The sequence below is a fragment of the Uranotaenia lowii genome, chromosome 3 (genome assembly GCF_029784155.1).
Source record: "Uranotaenia lowii strain MFRU-FL chromosome 3, ASM2978415v1, whole genome shotgun sequence".
Taxonomy (NCBI): domain Eukaryota; kingdom Metazoa; phylum Arthropoda; class Insecta; order Diptera; family Culicidae; genus Uranotaenia; species Uranotaenia lowii.
In genome coordinates, this window is record NC_073693.1 from 201,444,734 (window position 1) to 201,471,177 (window position 26,444).

Here is a 26,444-nt window from a genome sequence, read left to right on the forward strand (position 1 = left end):
CTGGACCTTCTATCGAAACACCATGTATATCCCGCATGTGATCTTTCCCTCTATTGATCTCTCTTGTTTCTCTAACCCCACCCATCGACTCGGGATTTTAGCCGAACGAGCACATGGTCGATTGCTTCGGGTTTGCCGCAACTTACGGTCAGATGAAGAAGCAATCAGTGCCGCTCAAGGTTCCGAGCAGACCAGTTACACAGGGAGGTGTTGCTCTGTTGAAATCAATACTGATGTTATGAAATCGCTTGGCAATCGACCATGTGCTCGTTCGGCTAAAATCCCGAGTCGATGGGTGGGGTTAGAGAAACAAGAGAGATCAATAGAGGGAAAGATCACATGCGGGATATACATGGTGTTTCGATAGAAGGTCCAGCAGTTGATCGGCAGAGCTCGATTGCTCGTGTTCGCCGGTTCCATCACGTTCACCGTGGTGGAATTGGCTAACGCGCCGTTGTACCGAAGCGGAGATTGCAGGTTCAAGTCCTGTCGGTGAGCCGTTGTATCTTTTTCGAAATTTTCATGATATTTACGGCTTATGTTCTTTCGTTCTTTGATAGTTCATGTTTCTCTAATTTCTTTCATCACATATGAAAATGTGATCATTTTCAGGTACAAAGATGTACCAAGCGATTTCATAACATCAGTATTGATTTCAACAGAGCAACACCTCCCTGTGTAACTGGTCTGCTCGGAACCTTGAGCGGCACTGATTGCTTCTTCATCTGACCGTAAGTTGCGGCAAACCCGAAGCAATCGACCATGTGCTCGTTCGGCTAAAATCCCGAGTCGATGGGTGGGGTTAGAGAAACAAGAGAGATCAATAGAGGGAAAGATCACATGCGGGATATACATGGTGTTTCGATAGAAGGTCCAGCAGTTGATCGGCAGAGCTCGATTGCTCGTGTTCGCCGGTTCCATCACGTTCACCGTGGTGGAATTGGCTAACGCGCCGTTGTACCGAAGCGGAGATTGCAGGTTCAAGTCCTGTCGGTGAGCCGTTGTATCTTTTTCGAAATTTTCATGATATTTACGGCTTATGTTCTTTCGTTCTTTGATAGTTCATGTTTCTCTAATTTCTTTCATCACATATGAAAATGTGATCATTTTCAGGTACAAAGATGTACCAAGCGATTTCATAACATCAGTATTGACCTTAGATTTAAGCTTTTGTTTCTCAAATTTGAGCTTTCATCCCCTATGCTCTCAAGGCAAAAAAAGCTTAAATCTGAGGGAAAAAAGTTTTGAAACGAGATTTACCAGCACTTAGTTAAAAGGTGTTGGTCACACGCAACCCCCTGGCCCCGTTTTTTATTTCTTCGAAAGTTTTTAAAAATTTGATTCGCACCACATCTGATGATGGGCCCTTTTCATATGCATGACTCAAAAAGCATGTAAACAAGCGGTATACCAGTGACATTTGCGATTTTGAAACAGGCACACGAAACTCGCCTGAACTGTCAAGTTGCCAGGGGGTTGGTACAAGATACTAGGTACAGGTTTTTCTTCACCAACGCCAAGATTTTCACAACTGAACCACTTCACTACACCAATTTCCTAAAAAGGGTCAGCAGAATTTTTTGCCGTAGAATTACGTCTTACGGGAACACTATAGGAGTACCTACAAATTGAAATTCGCGAACGAATCTCGCGTCTCGAAAATGTTCCAATTAAAGGACATCTTTTCCGAATAATAACTCGAATCGGTTGTGTGTTGGTACACCAATACTAATAAAGCGCAACTACAAATTGGTGCGCAAAACACCCGAACGAAAAAAAACCTCGAGCGTCGACCCAAACTGCACTAGATCTGGAGTTATAAAAGGTCAATGATTGCGCCGTACCGTTTTCATTTGGGTTTTGGGCATTCTTCTGTGTGGTTGGTTGGAGAGACCAAAAATGTTGTGAGTGCTGATGTTGATTGCTTTGGTGATGCTGCGTGTGTGTGATCAATCTTGCCGTTTTTCTACCCATGGCCTGCTGTTCATCATGATAAGTGGGAGCAGTTTGGTCTAAGCGAAATTTGTTAACTCTACTGTGATTTAAAGGGTTTACTAATTCCATCTGAACTTGTGTTCGGCACGGAACTACGACTTCCCACTCGCCACCAGGCAACATAACATCACATACTTTTTCCCAGAATTACATGCATGGCATTCGTTTCAAGATGAGTTTTTTTAACCTACTTTCAATTGCCCAGAATAAAAACCTACGGATCAAAGTAAGACTTTGTGCAACGATACTACCACATATGGCCCGCCTTTCTTTCGTTTCGCTAAACCGTTCTTTAGCGTACGCGATGATATTTTGGATCAAATCAATAAGTTTTTCAGTAGCTTTTGAATATGTACACATGAACACATTTACACGTCCAACCCTTATAAAGTATGCGCTGTTGCTTATTTTCCTTATTTTGTTTACAAATCGAAGTGTTGAGGTTAACTGGAAACTCCACTTTTGATCACAAGATTAAAATAGAGGTCTTCAATTAGAATAACTTTTGATGGACTAATTGTTAAATCTTTGAATTCGTATTGATACAAACTAAAAAAAAAGTTTTTGAATAAACTCGTTATAAAACGTTAAATTTTCGTGAAATGAAATGAAAAAGGGAAAAATAAAGATGTCGTAATTCTACGAAAACCTTGTAGATGTGTCTTATATACAAACTCTTAAACTTTTTTTTTCAATTTCTATATTTTCTTCATGACCGAACTTGTGCCCCTGAAAGGATCCCTGGAGTGTTTTTGAGGGTAACTTCAAAACGTTTTGCTCTGACAAATCAGTACCGGATCCTTCGTGGCGTACGGAAGCCGTGCACAACGGAGTGTGTTGGTTCAGATGAATTCACTACTTCAGGTTTTTTTTCGTCGTGAATAAATGTTTCTTATTGTTATGATAGAAAAACCATTATTTATTTTTTATTTATAAAGAATTCCGTCTCACGACATAACTTGATGAACATAATTCCTCCAATTCACTCGGTCCGTGGCAACCGTTCTACAACTTCTCGAGCATCCCACACTCGCCAGATCACGCTCTACTTGATCCAATCACCTCGCTTGTTACGCCCCAGCTCTTCTGGTTCCTCTAACGTATTCGCAGCGAACACCTGTTTTGCTGAACAGTCGTCCGGCCTTCTCCCAACATGTCCAGCCCAGCGTATCCATCCAGCCTTCGCCACGTTTTGGATACTGGGTTCGACGTAGAGTCACGCGAACTCGTCGTAAGCCAAATACGGTTCTTTATACTCGTCGCTCGAATATTCCGAGTGTGCGCAGATCCTTCTCGAGCAATATCCACGTCTTGTGCCCATAGAGGACAACCGGACTAATGAGCGTTATGTACAGGTTACACTTCGTGCGAGGGCTAAGTCTTCCCGACCGCAGTTTCTTGTGGAGTCCAACGAAAAAAGATGAAAAGTGAACTATGAAGTCCAGTGCTCACGCATACTAACCAAAGTGCGGCTCCACTCCCTGAGAGTAACTCTTTCGCTCTACAAGCCGCTTCTTCCGATATCCTGGTCCTCCACCGTCCTGGTTGCCGATTTGAGTTAACTCACGTTGTTAGCCGCAGAGTAGTTCGAGACGATATTGAGATTACCGGCTTCCCAGCCTTGAACTTTAGTGGCGTTGTCCTATGTGTTTCGATCAGCGCATACATGCTGACCACAACTCACAACAGCCTGAGACTAGCCCTTTCGGTTATCAGCTTCATTTTCGTGGTGTTGTTTTAACCAGACCTGTTGACCTCTGCGCTGCCCGGTTTGCACTGTTGCCGGCAGTCGGGCTGGCTTGACAGTAGCCCATCCGATCCGTGAACCTTCACGGACTCGACTGGTATCTGCTACAGCTAGTTGATCAACTTGAAAGTATCCTTCTCGATCTAACTTTTCTAGCGTATTCAACTAGACCTATTTGGGACCACATGCTTTTGAAAAAGCAGGGATTCAACGCAAGTTTCAATGATGGAATAGAACACCGGAACGTTTCTACCGAAAGATCCGAAACGACCTGAAGTGCGTCACGAAACCGTACGTTTCAACAGTTATTTTATTTGAAAGTTAGCGTTAAAAATAACTTTAAAAACATTATCACGAACATAAACACGAACCAAGCACTCTAAATATTTTCTCCATTTTAATAAAATGTTGTCTAGAATAACTACAATGTAGGATTCATTCATTTTCCCTCATTCCGCATCTGCTTGATGGACGCAAGCACAATAAAAACTAAACCATATTTTGCGGTGATTACCGGTAGAAAGAGGGGTATTTGTAGATGCCTGCTCACAAGAACGGTAAAAGATTGGGAGCTAACCATGACTCGGAGATGCTGCTGCTGGATCGATTATCAGCAATCTTTCGTCACCTCGTGAGAGCACGCGGCAAGGCGGGGCAGCTCAAATGAAGATTGCGCGAGCAAACAAGGCCACCATTAGATTAGGCGCGGTCAGTCGGTTGGCCATTTCTAGTTAGGAGAAATTCCCGCTTCATGCTAATTACTAGAGCAGGAAATGTGAGAAACAAAAAATCATGCTGCATTCAACATATTCTCGGACATTATCGCCAACTTGTTGGCAGTTATATAAGTAAGGGTCTTGCAAAATCGCGTCTCCTTTGAAAAGGGGAAAAATGGAGCGGAGGCTGGAAGCTGATCAACTAGTTGAGTGAGAAGAGTAGAAAGAGAAAAAAAAAGTTCCCTTGGGACCTGCTTGATATACTGTTCTGCACTTGACCAACTTTAGTCGGCCGACCAACAACAGAAGATTCTACCGCCTTTTTTACGGAAAAGGAAGTACGGCAGCACTTCGCTGCTTTATCTGTGTCACCATATCCATGAAGACATAAATTAAGTCGTATATGGGCAAAGAACTGAGTAGCGGACAGCTCCTAAGCCTTCATTGTGGTGACAATCGGAAGCCGGAGTCTGGGCGAAAAAATGCCGAAGAGAAAAAAAGGAGTTTACCTTATCGAGCGGACTACACATTCCATGAAAAACTACTCCCTTACATAATTTCTTTAATATTCTCGCCTGATAGGGCTCTCTGTCTCTTTTTTTTTTTATTCAAATACAAACTGTCCCGTTACGAAAACCTTGTCGAACTTTCAAAGTTGAAAGTCACTAACTTAATTATGAAAACACTTTGAACTACAAGGAGTTGCCTGACACACTAAATTAAACTGCCAATCTGATAAAATTGGCTGGCAGTGGGACACTTGTTACTCGATTTGTCGTTAAAATATTTCAGAAGTTCTTCATTTTATCAAACCGGCACTTGTGACAAACTTTCGAGGTTTAAATGCCACTTAAAATTACAACCATCTTGTTTTGAAAGTTAGTCACAACAAGGATAAATTTTAGATTTAAAGTTTTAATTTGAATAACAAAATAAAAATTAACCGTTGAAACACGAGCTAACAATCCCGATTCCACTGTGCCCGGTTGATGATGATGATAACCTTCTGGAAATTAAAAATCCGTTTTCGAAGAACATGTCTTGTGTTTACCGGTTCTGACGACGAGAGTGACCCGAAAGGTATTATCATCATGTTAACAAGCCTTGCGGCTCCTAATTATTGTTATTATCGAAATTTTATTCGGCCCCAAGAATTTGACCAAATTTTGGCCCTTGGATCACTCTTGGAACTCAAAGTTATTGGATTCGAAACATTTCAACCCGTGGTGAAATGATGCGTGCTTCCTTCGAGAAAAAGCTGCTGAATTACTTTTTATTTACCGTTTTCGGTTAAACGATGACCGATAATAGGGGGAAGTTAAACGTTTAATGACTTTATTGATAAAAATAAATTACTATACATCGCATCGCGATTCGACAGTTTGTGCACACCTTTTTTGGGGGTAACGTGTGTGTGCCCCATTGTTAGATCCCATATCGTGGTGATTGGGGTTCAATTTTTTCCAGGAGAAATGTAGGTCATGGAAAATCATCTTTAGTTTGGGAAGCTTGTGATGAGGCCATTTTTATGGCAAGAAATCATTTAATGTTTTAATGCTCTCAATCATGTAATAATTAACGTTACAAAATTAGAATAATTTTAATGATTTCTTTAAGATTTTAGAAGCATAACTCAAATGTTTCAAATCTAATTATAAAACTCTATTCTCCAAAATTAAACACAACACACCCGATGACTCAACGACACCAAATTTATTAAATTCGGTCATGTCGATTTTGAGATATAGAAAGCCTGATTTCGATGTTTTTCGGCTTAAATTTCTTCACGGTCAATAACGTGTTAAGTAACGAGTGTACAGTAGGGTGTCCCAAAATTGCATAACTTCTGGGAATCTAGGAGCTCACCCCAAATGGTAGATTAGGATGTGCAGAATAAACTTTTGTATGGGACCGACTGAAAAAAAATATGTTTGGAGGTTCCGCAAGCGCGATCTTTGAAAAAAGTCCACTTTTAAAAGATTTGATTTAATATAAATTCTGGGTCCAAAAATTTTCATGAAATTTATAAATTTTATATTTTTTTAATTTTGTTCGAGTTAAATACTACACGTAAAAAATGAAAAATGAACCAAATTTGAATCAAAATGAAAAACCAGCAAGCTATTTCCAAGAAAAAAAAATGTTTTCGGTCCAAAAATTTTGAATTCAATTGACCAAAATGTGTACCAAGCGTAAAATATTTTTGATATCAATGCCATCAAAAGATGTGGATTTTTGTGCACTTAAACTTTGCTAAACAAAACATGTTGTTTGTATCATCGTGTGAAGAGCTATTCACGGTTTAATGCTTCATAAAAATCACAATTTAGGATATTTTATAATTTAATTTATTAAATTGTCATAATAAATACCTACTTTCAAATCAAAATACTTACAAAAAAGACTTGGATGGTTTAAGGAAGTCATCAGAAGGCCATATGTCAAATTTAAGCGAAATTGGACAACAGGAAGGGGTTGCACTCAATCTCAAGTGTGAAAGGGATTCTGAGACATAGTGTTCTAAAGAAGCATAAAAAAACGGGTTTTTCATCATACATTTTTTTCTTTACCAATTGATTGCTTGATAATGTAGATTTTATTAAAATTTCAATTAAGACTAACATTTCACCTGAAGACTGCAACTCGATTGGACTTAAAACAAAAAAGTTATGGCTGTTCAAAGATTGTATTTTGGTTACAAATTGTCCTGTAAAACGTAATGAGTAAAATGTACTCATTGTGTGTTAAACGGCAATTTGCCACAAAAATACAATCTTGGAACAGTCATAACTTTTTTGTTTTAAGTCCAATCGAGTTGCAGTCTTCAGGTGAAATATTAGTCTTAATTGAAATTTTAATAAAATCTACATAATCAAGCAATCGATTGGTAAAGACAAAAATGTATGATGAAAAACCAGTTTTTTATGCTTCTTTAGAACACTATGTCTCAGAATCCCTTTCACACTTGAGATTCAGTGCAACCCCTTCCTGTTGTCCGATTTCGCTTAGATTTGGCATATGGTCTTCTGATGACTTCCTTAAACCATCCAAGTCTTTTTTGTAAGTGTTTTGATTTTAAAGTAGGTATTTATTTAGACAAATTTGATAAATTTAATAAAAAATATCCTAAATTGTGATTTTTATTAAGCATTAAACCGTAAATAGCTCTTCACACGATTATACAAACAACATGTTTTGTTCAGCAAAGTTTAAGTGCACAAAAATCCGCATCTTTTGATGGCATTGATATCAAAAATATTTTACGCTTGGTACACATTTTGGTCAATTGAATTCACAATTTTTGGACCAAAAACATTTTTTTTTCTTGGAAATAGCTTGCTGGTTTTTCATTTTGATTCAAATTTGGTTCATTTTTCATTTTTTACGTGTAGTATTTAACTCGAACAAAATTAAAAAAATATAAAATTTATAAATTTCATGAAAATTTTTGGACCCAGAATTTATATAAAATCAAATCTTTTGAAAGTGGACTTTTTTCAAAGATCGCGCTTGCGGAACCTCCAAACATAATTTTTTTTCAGTCGGCCCCATACAAAAGTTTGTTCTGCACATCCTAATCTACCATTTGGAGGATGAGCCCCCAGATTCCCAGAAGTTATGCAATTTTGGGACACCCTAGTGTACAGTCAGTATGGTCAGTGGTTTTAGTTTATTAAAAATTGCAAGGTTTCAATAAAAATCGATTGCCTTCAAAAGCTCAATGAAGAGTGATAAAGGCCCTATTGAGGGTTTTGAAAGCTAATCGAAAATTAATCATTAAATCTTGACATTGAGATAGTGTTCAATGGCTGATTTTAAGTATAGTGTTTGTTAATTTTAAAATTTTTATTTGAAAAATGAAGAAATACAAATCAGTTTGAAAAGGTATTGTATTTGAAAAAGTTGCAGTTTACCAATTTTTTTTTTCAATATTTTTCTTAAAGAGGAAACCCTTCATAGAAGGAAAAAGTGAAAATTCGAATGAAAATTTTTTTCGTGACAAAATCTGATGAATTTGTGCCAAAAAAAGATTTATGTTTCTGCTGATTTTATATTTAATATGACTGACCAGTAAACGATTGTAATTTTTCAAGGACCTAGAACTGAACAAATGTAACAAATGTAGCTCGATCGATCTGATCTAAAATGTTCCAAGTGTTGTATGTCATTATTTTACTTAGTTACAGCACATAAATAGTAATTTTTAAAAACTTATTTAAGATTTCTTGTGTTTTATCACTAATCTAATCACTGATCGTACTTCCATAGCCAGAACTTATGTCTGAGTCCCACAGAATAATAAAGTGTTTTATTATTCCTCTTTTCTTTGTTTATGTTTTTAATCATTTTAACATCAAAACATTAAAATGATCAAAAACATAAAGTGGTTGGGCCTACCATGGAGCAGAGAACGCAGAGACATCTGGAACACAGGAACAGGAAGAAACGTGGACCACCAGTACTAAATTTAAGATTTCTTGTGTTTTATATTTCAAAAATTCAATAATGCTAGACGTTGAAATAAACTGATTAAAAGATATGTAGCTAAAATGTTAGAATCCGTTGCAAAATTCCTTCAAACTATCTTAGTTACTTTCAATGAATTCCGCCACAGCGTTTTTCACTTGTTTTTAATTTATTTTTCTGAAATAATTCCGTTTAGTAAAGATTTGATCTTTGCAGCTTTTTTTATTCATTACTGAAGTATTGAATATGTTCTTTTGATTTAAAATAGGTATGGATTTAACAAAAGCCTATCGAAATCAAAAAGAATGTATAAAAAAAGTTGTCAGAAATTTCAAACCATATCTCATAAATCAAAGGAACTCCACAATAAAAAAAATAATTAGATCCCAAATCGATTTTTGTTTTTTCATTTTTGAATTTCTTTTCGTGTTACTCTTTGAGAAGGATTGTTGCTTTTCGTGTTAGGTTTGTAAGTTCTTTTAAAATAATCTAGGAGTACAATGATCTGTATAATCTGTATGTTAACTGCGATTACTGCACTATTTTTCTTAAATAGCGGCCCACCACACCCCCTATCACATCAAAAAGCTCAATTTGAGCTCTTGGACGCTAACTGTTCTCAGCATTTCTAGCAGCAAAACAAGAAAGAACTTAATACTTGAAAACGCAATGCGAGGAAACGTAATGAGCGGATACAAAAATATTTGTTTAAAATGAATCTCAGTGGAAGAATATTCCTTTAAAGAGATCAATTATTGATCTTCAAAAAAAACTAAGAATTTAAATAATTAGGGGAGAACGGGTATACTTGATCCCCTTTTCGTATTTTTATCATATCTTTTTGGAAAAATCAGGCAACTTGCCGTCTTTGACACTTTCTGACAGCGTGTAATTTCAAGTTTCTTTGCTCCAAGAACGATACTTGAACCCGTAGATGAACTAGAAGCATTTTCGTGGAAGTAAAAATAAAATGCGGTATTTTTAATGTTAAGGGAGACTTGATCCTTCATTCCATAGGCATTAATCCTTGGAAAAAGATCAAACGAAATTTCAAAATAGAATGTATTTTGGCTATTTCGGTCATGTTTTTTCTTATTTCACAAATTATAATTGTCAATAGAAGAAAATTCGAAAACTCTATTCAACCCTAATGTCATTGCATACTTTAAGGCGCTTTTTTAATTTAAGAGAAAATCAATTTTCTTAGCCCTTTTAGCCAGACTGTTATTGGATGAATATTAGTAGTCTCGTAATCAGCAATGATCACGATCTATTTAGAAAAAAAATAAACCTTTTTGAATTCTAGGGATCCAGTGAACCCATGATGAACATTATAGAAAACTTTGTCTAAAAAATGTTGAGAGTTTACCATTGTTTTGAAAATATGGTATTATGAAGTTCATATTGCAACTCTACACTCTATTTTTGTAATAGTTTGTTTATGCCAGAAACATTTTAAAGTTATAAAAAAAGATCTTCAAGTCGTATCTTGTAAAATTTTTCAAACAAAGATCAATAACTCAAAAAATGATTTGGTTGAATTTTTTTGAGCTTATAGCAAAGTTGTTTTGGTCCATATGACATATTTTTCTAGAAGATTGGATCCTTGTAAGTCATTCCAGTTTCGAGATATAAGAATCAAGTATCCTCATTTTCCCCTATTTAAAAGAAAGTTAGAATACAATTTAAACTTAACTTCAACATATGTTCAAATCAAATGCATCCATCAAACTTTTTAGTATATAAAAAAATATCGCTTATTGGTAAAAATAAATCAATTTTTTTAAATTAAAAGAAAGAGATTAAAATTTTGTGCTAGAATCTGCTTCGTGCAACCTAAATCCATATTTTAGATTTTAGTTTTAAATTTGGTTCTTGAAAAAAACTGCTAAATATATCAGTAATGTTAAACAATACACTAATAAATTCTGGAATTCACTGCGGATTTCTTACGTTAAAATAGCAAGTTTCTTTTTCAGCTAATAATGTCTAAAAAACCCAATTGCTAAACTAATATTTTGTGGAAAATTTTTTAAATCAGTTTTTCTTAATTAAAAAAAAACTTGAAAAACAAACTCATATTCTACTTAAAACCATAATTTTCAGCTGAATTGTGAATAGTCAAGATCAGAATGTTGAATATAAACCGAAATGTGAAATTTATTTCTGAGCTCTCAATCCCTTTAGAGCTCTATAATTTAATTTCTGATGTTTTGTGTTTCAATTTATCAGACTTGAAAATCTGAATTTGATTATGAATTTCGAATTATGTGTCTGATTCTGATTTCCAATTTTGGATCGTCGTTTGTAAGGATTGTAAGTTCAAATTTTGCATAATAATAAAGTTAAAGAACTTTGAATCTGAATATGAATCAAAAATTCAAAACAGATTCTTATATTCTTTTTTTATATTCGAAAAATTATTAACTGACTATTGAAAATGAATATGAGTTTCGAAAAACATGAATCAAATTTTTAAAGAAATTCAAAATTTTATTTGAACCAATATTTCAAAACAACATTTCATTTCCAATTTTTTATGATGATTCAAACTGTAGATCAAGAATTCTAAACTGGACGAAGAATCGCAAATATGAAAACAGAAATAATTTTAATTTAATGATTAATGGCATTTCGGTGAATTATACATTCTAATAGGAAGAATTTCAAATGAAAGTAATGAAAATTATAGACGGATAGATTAGATTAGGAAGCATGAAAGGTGTTGAAAATGAGCCAAGAGCGTGATTTGAGAAAACTTCTTGCCGCACAAGACCATTTGTCCCACATCGTATTATTGTCTAGAAGAAGCAAAGTCGATAGGCTGACTTTGCATTGATCTATACAATGATACATGGATGGATCGAAGCGGTGATAAACTGTTAACACAAAATCAATTGGCAAAGAAAAGGGGGGAAATATGGGGAAATAAAAATGCAGTTCACTAATTGATGTGCATGGCTTAAGAAGTAGGGACGTTGACGGTTACTCAAAGTGCGCGAAACAATAAAGTAGTAGCGTCGCCGTGCAAACAACGAACACCCGAAAACAGCTTACACATCGATCGAACCAGCTCTCGCAAAAGAAAACTTCATCTGAGCCGGCCGTACATTTCCTTTTGTCCGATCGGGGTACGAAAAACACGTGCTTCGATCCATCCATGTATCATTGTATAGATCAATGCAAAGTCAGCCTATCGACTTTGCTTCTTCTAGACAATAATACGATGTGGGACAAATGGTCTTGTGCGGCAAGAAGTTTTCTCAAATCACGCTCTTGGCTCATTTTCAACACCTTTCATGCTTCCTAATCTAATCTATCCGTCTATAATTTTCATTACTTTCATTTGAAATTCTTCCTATTAGAATGTATAATTCACCGAAATGCCATTAATCATTAAATTAAAATCATAAACCAGCGGTGATAAACTGTTAACACGAAAACAGAAATACTATTTTGATTTAAGTAACCAGAACTTCTGGAATGAGTTTGATGTCATTTCAAATCAAAATCCACAGCTAACTTTTATCAACAAGTGAGAAAATTTTGAAAAACAGTAGCAGAATGCGGAATTTGGGTTTAGTTTCCAAGGGTTTCACATCAATTTTGAGTCAAGATTGTAACTTTTAAATAACCTTACTCAATCATCAAAATTTGATAAATTTGATTTCAGTTGGGAAAAATCAGTTAACATTAAAAATCTTATCATACTTTTCTAATTCAAATTAAGAAACCTAAATTTCATACTGACCAAAAAATTTTAATTTAGGAAATCCATTCAAAATTAAAAAATTCTGTGAAATTTGTGAATATTTCAAAACCCTGTGTTCTGTGATAAAAATTTGCTAAAAATTCTGCAAAATTATAGTTTTTTTCTGTGATTTCGGCAACCTTGCTCTAAACAACCTATTCATAGAATAAAGTTGGTAATAAATTCCAGTTTCTTATGAATTACGATAAAATTTATTTATATTAAAAAAGTATGGGAACATTAAGAATTTAGCTCAATTGATAAACATTTATTTTCCAAACCGATTTCCATAAGTTTGAGCTCAAGTGTAATCATCTATCACTAGGGAATCGGATAGCTAACTCGGTGTGTTTTGCTACACTTTGTAGAACTGAAGGAATTTGTGTTAAAACTAATTGGAATTTTTGTTTATACCGTTTTCAATTGGAATACAACACCAAGAACAACCACTTAAAATGAAAGCGGCTTCTTAAAGTTCGAATAGTAATGGCAAAGAAGATTGATTCTTATTCTGAAATAATGACTTTGCTTTATTGGCATCATTAGCTCTCGAATTTTTCCAAAAAATTTGTATGAAAGCCTTCTTTTCCTTTCCGTCGTTCCTCTGAAAGAAAGAATAAAAAATCACTTCTTGTACCCAAAAAAAAAAAAAAACTTTTTGTGTGCCTGGTTTGGTACCCTGTGATACCAATTTAAGTAATTTTTGGTCCTATTTGAACTTGATTTTATATCTTTTCGGTCCCTAAAGATGATAAGATAAGTAAAATAAAGGTGCTGCATACATTCAGGGGTAAAAACAGCATAAGGCATAAGGCAGCGCACCTAGCGGTTTATTTTTAAGGTAGTAGTTCCGCTCAAGATCAAATATGGTTCCACTCAAGACCATATTTCACTTTTAAAAACTACGTGATTAATTGATATTTCTATGGAAAACTTTTTACAAAAACCGGAATAATGCTTTTTTATGAGTTTTTCTACCATTTTATTCATTAAGAATCAGTTTATAACGGTCAAGGGTTACATAAATTGGCATTCGAAGTCAGCATAGTCAGCAGAAACCCAGTAAACATGAATCGGCAGAGAGGTAACTCAAATCGACAGAGGGATCGTATCGATCTCTCTGGCGATTTTGCATCATCTATCTAATCGGCAGAGAGGAACATACGCTTGCCTTGGGTGAGTGTCACGAAATAATCTAAGCGCCCTCCAGAGAGACACACGAACACAATCCAAATCGTGTTTGTATGTTTCCCTTCGAGACGCGTGTTTGCCTGCCTGAGAAGTCGACTGCTACGATTGAATGCACACATATAAAAAATACGGGGATAAAATGCGAGTACATCTTACGAGTGTACGATTCAAACTGATTTCGCATGTACGCATTCGTATTCGTTGCTTCTACGTTTCTCGGCAGGACAAACCGAATGAGAATATTTGCGTTTTTGGAGTGTCAACGAAATTAACCGTTTTATTCTAAGTTCGGTGACTCAACTCTCAATTTTTTGCATGCTCTGACGATTTCTGAGAGAACGCACGAACTGGGAATGCGTAGGTTTTTAAAGCTCCTGGTAACATTACTTCATTTCCTAAAATTTAGCAAAAATGACAAAGCTTGTATGAGAAGATCTTGAAAAAGTGTTTATTTTTTTTTTAATTTCGATAAGATTCATAAATAATCATTGCCTAGATCTTAAGAAAAGTAGATGGTTCCGCTCAAGATCAGATTTCGACTAGTTCCGCTCAAGATAATTTATCCTATTTAGTTTTTTTTTCTACACAGAGAAAAATGACATTAGTTGTCCTAATTATTTTGGCTGGTTATACCAATCATCAATGCGTAATTGGTTTTTCGCATCCAACTATGAATATAATAGGATCAACTGTAATGATTCATTTGTTAATATGATAGATTCAACTACATTTTTATGATCGATTTTAGGCATTCAACTTTAAATATATTTGATTGAACTATATATTCCTGGTTGACGTCTCACATTTAACTATAAATACGATAGGTTCAATTGTATTAGTATAATTGATTCAACTGCAAATATGGTAAATTCAACTAAAATTGTATGATTGATTTTAGGCATTCAACTATAAATACAATAGATTCAACTATACATTTCTGGTTGACCTCTAACATTTAACTGTAATAGTATAACTGATTCAACCGTATATATAATAGATTTAACTACAAATGTATGATCAATTCTAGGTATTAAACTATAAATTTAGTAAATTAAACTATATTTTTATGATTAATTGTGTGCTAATTGAATACTAAAGTGTTCATCCGTGTTCATCAGCAAAAATAGACAAAAATCGTATGTGTGAGACCAGTACCTGTTCCCTGCAGCTATCTTAGTGCTGTTTCAAGGGCTCAGCTGGCATTTCCAGACTTCGGTGCAAAGCGCATGCGCTCTCTCGCGATGGGGAAACATTTTCCACCACCAGCGGTCGTGGAGTAGGCCGACAGTTTCTGGACTTGGGAAAGGTACACCTACTCTGGTTGCCCGCGAAATCGACGTGGGTCTCGACGTTCCTTTACGTGATCCTGGCAGGATCCCACAGGAAACTAGAATTGGTAAGTCGTATCATAGATTGATGTCATGATATTCAGTAAATGCCCACCACCCCCCCCCCCCCACCCTTTCCCCCACGAGGTCAATCTTCACCGGGTGCAGAAGCACGGACTTCTGAGGAAGTCTTCCGGGAGCGATTAGTTAAGACGCACAATTTGCTGGGCAACCATGCATCAAGATGCAAAAAGAGCAATAGCGGAGGAACCAGGACGTGCACATCAGGATTTCCGGTTAGTTTTTTAGTATCGTGGCGGCTAAAACGAACTAGATGCGTAGAACTAGAAACGTTGCCATAAAAATATTCCTTAAAAAAAACATCTTAAGATATGATAATTCCAATACAAAAAGAGTAGACCTCATTGAATCAATCATAGAAATATGATTAAAACTATTATATTTTTGATTAAATCAATCATATTATTATAGTTGAATCTATCATGTCCATAATCAAACCAATCATATTATTACAGTTGAATCTACTATAAAATTATGGTAGAATGTATGACATCAATCGTACTTTATAGTTGAATCTATTATATTTACAGTTGAATGCACAAATACAATCAGACAACTATAGTTGAATGTAATATATATGTATTGTTGAATGTACGAGATCAATCAGATTGTCTATTATATGTACTGTTGAAATCTTGATAATTATAGTGGGTCGAGAAGCAATCAGATATATGATTGAATATAAGTGGATTATTGTTGAAATAACCATACTTTTTTCCGTGTGTGCACTACTTTATCATACTGTTTTTTTCTTTTGCAGGCTTTTGGTGTCCAACACTATTTGAGGAGATTCATATCTTTCACAATTGATTTTTCTTTAAATGGAACCACATTCTCGCGGTTTTCGGGTAAGTTAATTCAAATACCAATGTTTTTACTAACAAATTTTTAATGATCTCACCATAAAGCTTCGGTTTAAATATTTTTAAGAATTAGACAACGTGCCGCTATTAAGGTTTCCCGGTTTCTGATACGCTATGTATACAACTATTCCAAAATCAATGATTGCCGATGAATATTTTTTAACTTTAAAACCGGTCAGTCATCAACTTTTTGTTTTTGTTAAAATCATTTGGTTAACTTATGCACTTTTTTTTTCAAAACCATTCATAAAGATGAGCTTATCGTGATATGATTTAACAGTCGCTTTTCCCGCATTTGAGCCGAGAGATTCTATCTATGCATGAAAGAGAAAACAACGCTCGCACTCTCGATGCTAAAGTTAATTACCGGATCTTGGATCGGAGCGATAAAAATTGTTATAAAAAATCAAGCATTGATTATATCTTCCTACCCATCCTAACACTAACTCAGCGGCCTTTGTTGTTGTTAGCGGCGAAAGGCTAGCCGGGAGACGAAAAAAAAAACTCTCACCTGTTTTTGTTTACATTCATCCCTGGCTTAAAACAGAGAGAGAAGAAAAACGCGACACGGTCAACAAAAAGCTGGGAATCATCATCATATCTTCATCCCCACGCTCCAGCTGTTAAGATGTGATTCCGTCAAAACTCACATACTAGTTTCTCTCATTATCATTCGAAAATCGCTGGATTGAGTTTATAGATGCATTTTTTGTACTGAAAAACGATGCACTATTTACTTCTTTGAAACTTTTAACATCTTTTATTTATCTCCAATTTTGAATGTCTTGGAAAAAGTAAATTAAGGTTTGATTTTCTTCCATGAGCATTTTTCCTAAAAGGTGCTTGAAAAAGTGTTCCCCGAAATAATAAGATTCCAGTTTTCAATTTTGTAGAAGGCAGAAGTCCTCCTCACTCAACTTACATAGTTCGGGATCATATTTTTCCACTTTTGTAAAAGTAGGTGCCAAACATCACCATTACAAATATCGACACCGTGATTAAAAATCACTGAAATCTCCGGCTGATGGCGCCTGCAGCAGAATGAATGAATGAATAAAAGATAAAAAGTTGCTTGTTTTCCCCGCCAGTTCACCCGCTTCAAATGTCTTCTTTCATCCAGGCTTGTTCCAACGACTTTTAGTCATTCCGGATTCCGGTTGATTCCTGTAGTAGGTTGGTAGTTGGTGTTTTTTATTGTTTTTATTGCGCGGCTTATGGTTATAAAATTGTTTGGGTGCCGCCCCTGAAGGCATTTATGTTTTTTAACGTGCCCGGAATTCGAGAGCGCGCATTATAGATGAGCCATATGGTGGTGATATCAAGGTGTTGAGGCCGCGCCATACGTAATTGATTCATATCTCGCGTGTTTTATGGAAAAATTCATAAACATTCCGTTTGAATGTGTTTTGATAAAGATGAAAAAAGGGAGCAGCAGCCGAAGCAACGAAAAGGTGAAGATGAAAGCACTAAAAACGAGACTTAGCGTGGCCTTTTGAGATGAAAAGTTGACAGTTTTACTACTTTTGAAATGGTCCTCGGGCTACCGGAATCTTTTCCCAATTTAGTTCGTAAAAATGTTGCAGCCTCTGGTTAGTGGAGCATGTTGGTTTGTAATATGGTTTTATGTGTTCTGGCTACCCCGCTGATTCAACATATTTATCAAATGGATTTATGAAAATGAAAATTTTTATAATTCGGAAATTTAACAAATTAACCTTGGGGAAGTCGAGAAATAATTATTATTGATTTTTCATTCTGATTAGTGCAATTTTTTTATACTAAACGGCAATTAAGGTAATTCCAATTAATCTTTTCTTTGAACTGCAGTTAACGATAAAGGATATGTTAGTGATCCCTAACTTTAAGTACATTAAGCATTGATGACGATAATCGATCGCTGATTGCAATAAATTGATCTCAATTCCTCAGTCTTCGATGCCGGAAACCTTTTTTTCCTCCATTTTCTCGGTGTAGCGCTAAAAAGCATAAAAGCAAGCTTGTGAGATGCGAATTTAATGCTTAGAAAATATAGCATTTGTTATTCTGATTTAGAGCTACGTTGCATTTCAAAAGCTTGCATGGTACAAAGCTGATAAAACGCTGGTCGCATTTCAAAAGAGTGCTATAATTCTAATATGATTAAGCATAGCACTCGAGGGCTGTTATAATGCAAAATTGCACTCGATGTGCTGATATAGTATGATTTAGCACTTGAATGCTGGTATAAAGCCAAGGCATATTTAAATAGGGTAGTGCCGAGAGCCATATTGGATTTTTTTTAGACGTCACAAAAACGATTGTATTGAAAATTTATATGAAAATGGTAGGAATTTCAAAGAAAAACACATTTTAGAACGAAAATGAATTCCAATTTCATTTTATGTTGTGAGGCCTCTATTCCACTATGTTATGAAGTTTGCTGGTCCTTTAAAGACTGTATTATGTTTTTTTTCTAATTTTATTAATGAACACAATGTCGCCTTGAAGCTAAAACGTGCAAAAATTAAGAAAAGAAATCAGCTTTTTAAAGGTCTGGAAGGTAGATATTGAGTGTTCAACTGATTTTTATTCAACCGGTTATCCATATACAATTCTTATGTAGAACAATTTATATCAATTGATTGTTAAATCAGTTAACTAAAATGCCAATAAAAGATTGTTATTTTGTATAAAAATTTGTGCTTTGATCACATTATTGTAATGAGGAGCTTAAACTGCACTGACTTGAACATTTTTATGGAAGAATTTGAAATACTTTTAAAGTTTTGCAAATATCGGTGGGGAAAATCCCCAATGTTTTCTAACTTCAATGGTCTATTTTATAGAAAAAATATTCGAAAATGCAACTTTTTTTGTACCGATCTAGAAGGGCAAGAATCCTTTTACAATAACCTCTTTTAAAAGTAAAAAAATTTGCAGCAGATTCATCGAACTATCAAAGAAAAAAATGAGTTTTTCCGTTATTGTGACGTCTCAGCCTGTACCAATACTAGAGCAGAGCTGCATTGGTACTACCTTCTTTAAATATTTCTTGGTATAAAGCTATAAAAATGCAAAGCATTAGAGACTATGGTTACTTCGATTATAGGTGCATTTAAAATTCTATACAAATCGTGAAATATGAAGACAATACAGTAAAACTTCTGTTTAAGGGATAAATCATCCCTGAGGATAAAAATCTTTGAAAAAATCCAACCTTTTTCTTCCACACCACAGAGAGTAATTTAAGATCGACTTTGACAAGATGAGTTTGTAAAGTTTTGTTGACTGAGTGACTTTTGAGAAATGAAAAATTGAGACGCATAATGTCATGACAATTTTTGTTATTATGATTGAGCTGTTTTCGTTTAAAATATTTTACAAACTAATAAAGATTCGATTTATTAAAAAAGTATCAGTGTTAAAAGCGGTTTAAAATGCTGTTAAGTAAAAATAAAGGTGAAATAGTTTTGAAACCTCAAGAATTTGCGAGTACTTAAAAGTTTTAAAAATATTTTTAGCTGCAGTTGCAGAATTTTTTCAGCATTTAAAGCCACTTAAGTTATTTGTTATTTTTTGGTCATGTGCGTTTGAACTTTTTCAGGTATGCCATTCGCGATTATCTATCAACGATGCAGTTGGCGAATAGTCATTGAAAAATTTATCTGGTATAAATCAGTTCGAGATTTGCTCTTGAGCAAATTCATTTCTAAACCCATTTTCTTACTCATGTATGACCATCACATACGCTCTTAAAATAAGGTTGCCAGAATTTTTTCAGCACGTACCCGGGCCGGAAAATTCAGGCTATTTTATCTAAAAACCTGGCCAAATCCGAGCATTTGATTCCAAAATGTCGACCAAAAATCCGGGCAATATCCGGCAAATTTGGTCAAAATCTCAACATAAATCAAGAAAAAGTAATGCGATTCCCGGTTAGTCATGAATAAATTATTTAGAATGATGATCCTATTCTGAGCTAAAAATAAATTTTAAACAATGAAATTATGAGTATGAAATAAATCTTTCAGAAATAACAGAAAATTCAAATTTCAATTCCGAATGAAACCAGAATTTAAAGTTTCAGACATAAGATTCAGTGCACAGAAATAGAATATTTAAAATATACCTAACACTAGGTTTAAAAATAATTGAATTGAATGATGAATAAGAAACTGATAGAAATAAAAAAAGGATTCCCAGTATGCTTATAAAAGTTGAAAGCACGAATCATATACTAATTTACTTATCATTGCGCATCCAAATTTAGCTTTACAGCTTTACGAACCATTTTTCGAACTTTTCATAGATTTATTAAATAAAGATTATCGATTCAGGAAAGAAGATTTAAAACAATAAAAAACCAGTGAAACATTTTTAATTTTCGAGCGTGAGTTCTGTCGCTTAAAATTTGAAGCTCTGAATATTTTGCCGCCGTCTTTGGAATGTTGTCCCAATTTATTTGTCCGAAATTTTTCTATTGAAATATTTTAACAATTTAAAATCTTATTTTAAGAATTTGATTGATTTCTAAAGAAAACAGAGTTTTGAAGCTGAATTTTTGTTTTCTAAAATTCATAACTGACTTTTGTCCTGACTCTAATCTTTTGTCAGACTTTGTCTGTCACCTATAGTTATGATGATATGATGTTTATGAGTTTTAAAATGCAGTTGAGTTGAGTTCTGAGTGAAATCAATCTTTGAAAACAGATGAACTAACAAATATAATGAAATAGAACAATAACCCGATTTTTTATATATTCTATTCAATTAAGGAATGACATTTTGGTGAAAATAATGAAAAATGATCTGAAAAATTAAATTCTACAGTTTATTTTTAAATTTGAAAACTATCACCACAGGTACAATTTACATAACTGAAAAGAATTTGAAATATAGGTTTTTTGCATTTAACATGTTTGATAAATCTTGCAAAACGATTTGATGTTTGCTTAAAATAAGGTTGCCAGAATTTTTTTCACTCCCATCCGGGCCTAGCAATTCCGGGCATTTTTTCAAAAAAACCTGGCAAAATCCGGGCATGGATTTCAATTTTTCAAATTCAAAAACCGGGCCAAAACCGGGCTAAATTTAGGTGCTATTATGTATAAAAGCAAAGAAAATGCAAAAAAATGAAATTGATATTTTATTAATGTTATTGCAGACTTCCAAAAACTTTTTTGAACACTTAAATATTAAAAGGTTTATAAAAGTAAATCAGCGAAATTATTTGAAACAAACCGTTGAAAATTTCCATACTGTAATCGATTTTGCTGAAACTTACTCAAAAACTTTGATTTTTTTTTTGGTTTCTTTGTGAAAATTCTGAAAAAAACGGGCAATATCCGAACTTTTTTCACGATATTCGGGCAACCGGGCCGGGCCGGACTTCCTCGAAATTTCAAATATCCGGGCAAACTCGGATAAAACCGGGCAATCAGGCAAGCTTACTCTAAATGATATCTTTTATTCATTTTGGAATCAAAATTTTTTAAAAATCGTTGTAATTCGCGTATTTTACAAAATGGGGTAAAAAACTTAAAGAAATTCTCTGGACTTTTTTCACAGCAGTTGATAGTACTTGTGGTCTTGAGGAAATTTCATAATTTGTTCCAAACCTCTATTTTTGAACTTTAAGGTTTTTTGAAAAATGCAGAAATCTCCTTTTTAAAATTGCCCTATTTTCAAAAGTTATTTTAAAAATAAAAGCTGATAGAAAAATAAATACTAATTGAATATTTGAACTCAGGGTACCCAAATTAACTCAGTCCTATGCGCCGGTCAATCGGCGCTGGACCCTTAGGTAGGTAGGGGTACCCAAATTAATCACAATAAGTTCTGGAACCCTTTTGAATGTGAAGTTGAACGTAGAGAAGAACAAGAAAAAAAATTAAATTGGGTCTGAAATTGGATTCTTGAAAAATATTTAATATCAGCATAAAATTTGTAATGACATAAACGATATTTTTTATAATCAAAATGATTAGTTATAACGAAATGAATACTAGGTTTTAGATTTTTTTGCTTATTCTTTTGACTTAAGTGAGTATTGATCACCTGCTACATGGCTTATAACTTGTTAATGTGTAAAATTAGTACTCGATGCATGAATTTTGAAGTTAAAATAGTTGGTTTTAAATGCTGAACTTACTTAATTATAATTCTTAATAAAAACCCATTCATAAGCTATTTTAAACTTATAATAAAACATAAGTATCAATTTGTGAAGGACATGTAGTGTTGTAAAATTAAATGTCTTTGGTTGTCTAATTTCTTTTTAAAAAGATGTTAAAACAGCCCTAATTGAACCCATGGATTCTAAGAGATCAAAAAGCGCATTTTTTTCAAAATGGCTACAACAAAGTATTGAGGACTTGTTGATTTTGTTTAAAAATATTTAACCACACGATAGGATTCAATCTTTAAGAATCCTCTTTCACTAAGACTGTTACACGAGAAGCAATACATCTGGAAAAAAATAACACAAGGCAACAAAATTCATATTTTCCCATAGTACAAAGAGTATAAATGCTTTTTTTCGACTTATTTTGGGGTTGCTGATTCCAAGTATTCATTTGGTTTTTTATCAGTTTTTGTTTTCGAGATAACTTTTAAAAATAGGTAAAAAAATCGTTGCAATCTCAGGCGAAACTGTAAGATATTACTATTATTTTAAAAATAAATATTTTATCTCTCAGATATGTTTATCAGAAGAGCGCTAGTTACGCAGTCAAATTGTTACGCAGTCTTCAACAAATCTGTTTAAATCTTTAGAATCAAATACTCAATGGTTTTCTTGAATGATGTCGTAAAAAGTTGTATCCTTGCTATTTCAATTTTCAAAATTTTTTAAATGTATACTTCTAAAACGTTGTATCTCAGAAACAAGATATCTGGGGGAAAGAACTAAATCCTTGATTGAATGAAGGATGATAAATACATTCAAAATCAGATTTTCAAAGGTGATAGGAAGTATTAGAGAAACATGAGATATCAAAGATAGAAAGTGCATAAATTTCTCGAAACAGATACAACGGCTCATCGATAGGTACTTGAACTCGCAAAAACCATTCAGTACAACGGCGCGTTAGCCAATTACACCACGGTGAACATAATTGTAATAGGCTAACGCGCCGTTTTGTACTAAAGCGAAATTTGCGAGTTCAAGTCCCTGCCGGTGAGCCGTTGTTTTTTTTTCCGAGAAATTTATAACATTTACGGCTTACGTTCTTTCTTTCTTTGATATATTATGTTTCTTTAATACTTCCCATCACTTTTCAAAATGTGTTTAATTTCAGGTACGAAGATGTACCAAGACGAATTCAAAACATAAAATTAGATTTCAAAATCAGTTTTTAGTTTTCAAATAGGTTTATTTGTTTATCAATCATCAAAATCGATTTCACCCAAAACTGATCAATTTAAAAATTTCCACACGTCATAAAAACAAAACCAGAGCTGATAATCAATATCTGATACCTGCATGTTTTGAATTCAGCAATACAAAATTTACCAAACTCAATTATTCAAACATAGGCACTAAAATTGCTTTTTTCAGCTGTAATCAATGGACCCTTTATCTATTGATTTTGCCTAGCTTTGAAAGAATTTTAAGGTGTCTCCGTGAATAAAGAATCAAGTCTCCTTAAAAAATGAAGATGTTTTTCGTTCCACGCAAACGATTCTAATTCTTTTCCGGAATCACATACCGTCCTCATTGTTTGTTATTTTGTAATAGTAGTTTGATATTAAATGCTATCAGAAACTGTAAAAGAAAACGAGTTGTAAAATTTACGCAAAAACAGATATGCTTTCGGAGCTGTTCAATGCTATTCTTGTCATTTATTTTTCTTTATTTTAAAGTTTCTAGAATATTCGGTTAAAAGTTTCTAGCTTTAGTTAATATAATCTATTATGTAGGGGAGGTAAGGGCATAACGAGCACCCGGGGCATAAAAAGCACTCCTCTTTTCTACAAAAGTACGTACTTTCTTAAACAAATTTTCATGCGGATTTTTTTTCGTACTACCTGTAGTATCAATTTTTCACCAAAAAAGAAATATCCTTATCATCTTTACAGGAAAATTAAAAATAACCACCTAAGTTCTCAAGTGAAGAAAGTATTATAATTTTTGAGCACCACGAAATAAGCTTTTATGACCTTAGATTATCTTGATCTAAAAAGTACGCACTGCAACATGATTTACAACAACAGCGAGTTCAACTCGATGAAGTCAACTGAATAAGAGAACCACAGCCTAGTAGCAGAATTTGATATTTCCAGTAAAAATACTAATTCACTTCTTGCCCTGAAAAAAAAATACACAAAACCATTCATGGTTTCTCAGCTGAACAATTTTGATTAGTTTCGATGCTTTCAATGCTGCTGCTGGCTGAAGGAAAAAGACCAAAAGTAATTGGTTCCAATTTAACAGCAAAGTGTGTACTTTGTCAGCATGATTCGAAGAGTCCAAACAAGCGATTGGATTGATTGATCCACCATCCATTACGCGACTTCCATATAGGGTTGTTTCTGTTCCAGCTTTGCTTAGGGGCAGACCCCAAAAGATCTGATCGCATTGCTCGCTCGACGGGGATTCGAACCCATTGACAAACTCCCAGCATAGATACATAGATAGATAGATCAGCATATGTGTCCTGCACGGGTTCGTTGATCAACTGTGTGTGTTTTTTTTTCGTTGGTCCCAAGATCTACAGATGACAGGACGGATTGAAATGTAGGCCACGAATCACGCGACAGGTTCTTCCTATTTACTGAATCCGATCCCGCCGAGGGGCAAACCAAATCAAACCAAATGTTCGAATTCGTGGGACAATCGCAGAAAGCACAACAACAAATGGAAACACTGATTGGCAATTCGCATGCACCGTTTTGATTCCGATCGAGAGCAATTTTGCGATTTCTCGATTCGATCTGCCGCGGCGATATCATACCGAATGGAGGAAACGGAACGTTCAATTCGGGGCGGAACTTGAAAGAGGGGGTTCTTTCTTTCAATTTCTTCAGTTTCAAGCCTCCGGGCCATGGATGATTGAAAAAAAAAAAAATGAACTGTGCGTCGGAAGGCGGCGCACACAGGGGTAAATGAACCTAATAAGCGATCAAAATTATTTGCGCACAAACGGTAAACGATAGACATTTGATGTCTTCGCAACATTTTTATATTTTTTGATGATCTATCAAATTCTTGAAAGAAAAAAGTGATTTTTTCTCCTGGAAGGGAGATAAAAAAATTATTTCTTGAAATAATTAGCTTAGCGTCTTGATGTCTTCACAAAAGTTGTAGATCTTATTATTTTAAGCAACTTTGTTGAAGACATCATAAAGATCGCATGAAATTCAAAAAAGTTACGAGCATTTAAAAAATAACGAGAATTTTAACAAGTAATTTTGAGTTTTTATTTAATATCTTTTTAAGTATACGATTTACAAACTTGGTATATTTGAGAAAGTTGTTCAAATTGTTAAAACACACAATTTTGTAGAACATTTTAAATACATATTTCAACTAAGAAAGGAGATATACTGCAAAATATCCAAAATAATGCATTTTTTCAGTAAGTTATAACCTTAAGAGTTCGGACGAGTTCGGATAATTTTTTAAGTGGGTTTTGTTGGTCAAGTTATTGGCTTTCCATTGATATATAAATAAAACATTAGTTTTGAATAGATTTTCTGCAAACTAGCAATCAATAATGAGCTTTTTCCTTTAGAAACACTTAAAATTCGAAGAAAAAAAACCTCAATTTTTCCTGTTTTAAGAGGAAAAAGCTCATTTTTGATTGCTTGTTTGAACAAAATCTATTCAAAACTAATGTTTAATGTATATATCAATGGAAAGCCAATAACTTGACCAACAAAACCCACTTAAAAAATTATCCGAACTCGTCCGAACTCTTAAGGTTATAACTTACTGAAAAAATGCATTATTTTGGATATTTTGCAGTATATCTCCTTTCTTAGTTGAAATATGTATTTGAAATGTTCTACAAAACTGTGTGTTTTAACAATTTGAACAACTTTCTCAAATATACCAGGTTTGAAAATCGTGTACTTAAAAAGATATTAAATAAACACTCAAAATTACTTGTTAAAATTTTCGTTATTTTTTAAATGCTCGTAACTTTTTTGAATTTCATGCGATCTTTATGATGTCTTCAACAAAGTTGCTTAAAATAATAAGATCTACAACTTTTGTGAAGACATCAAGACACTAAACTAATTATTTCAAGAAATAATTTTTTTATCTCCCTTCCAGATGAAAAAATCACTTTTTTCTTTCAAGAATTTGATAGATTATCAAAA

General features: G+C 34.1%; 1 protein-coding gene across 1 annotated transcript in view; it reads left to right on the plus strand.

The window, feature by feature from the left end:
- LOC129758233 (serine proteinase stubble) overlaps positions 1–26,444 on the plus strand; it is a 617,997-nt gene that overhangs the window by 210,807 nt on the left and 380,746 nt on the right. The window contains exon 5 of the mRNA XM_055755703.1: positions 16,037–16,124. The gene's annotated coding sequence lies outside the window, so the exon portion shown is untranslated. The remainder of the gene's footprint in view (positions 1–16,036; positions 16,125–26,444) is intronic.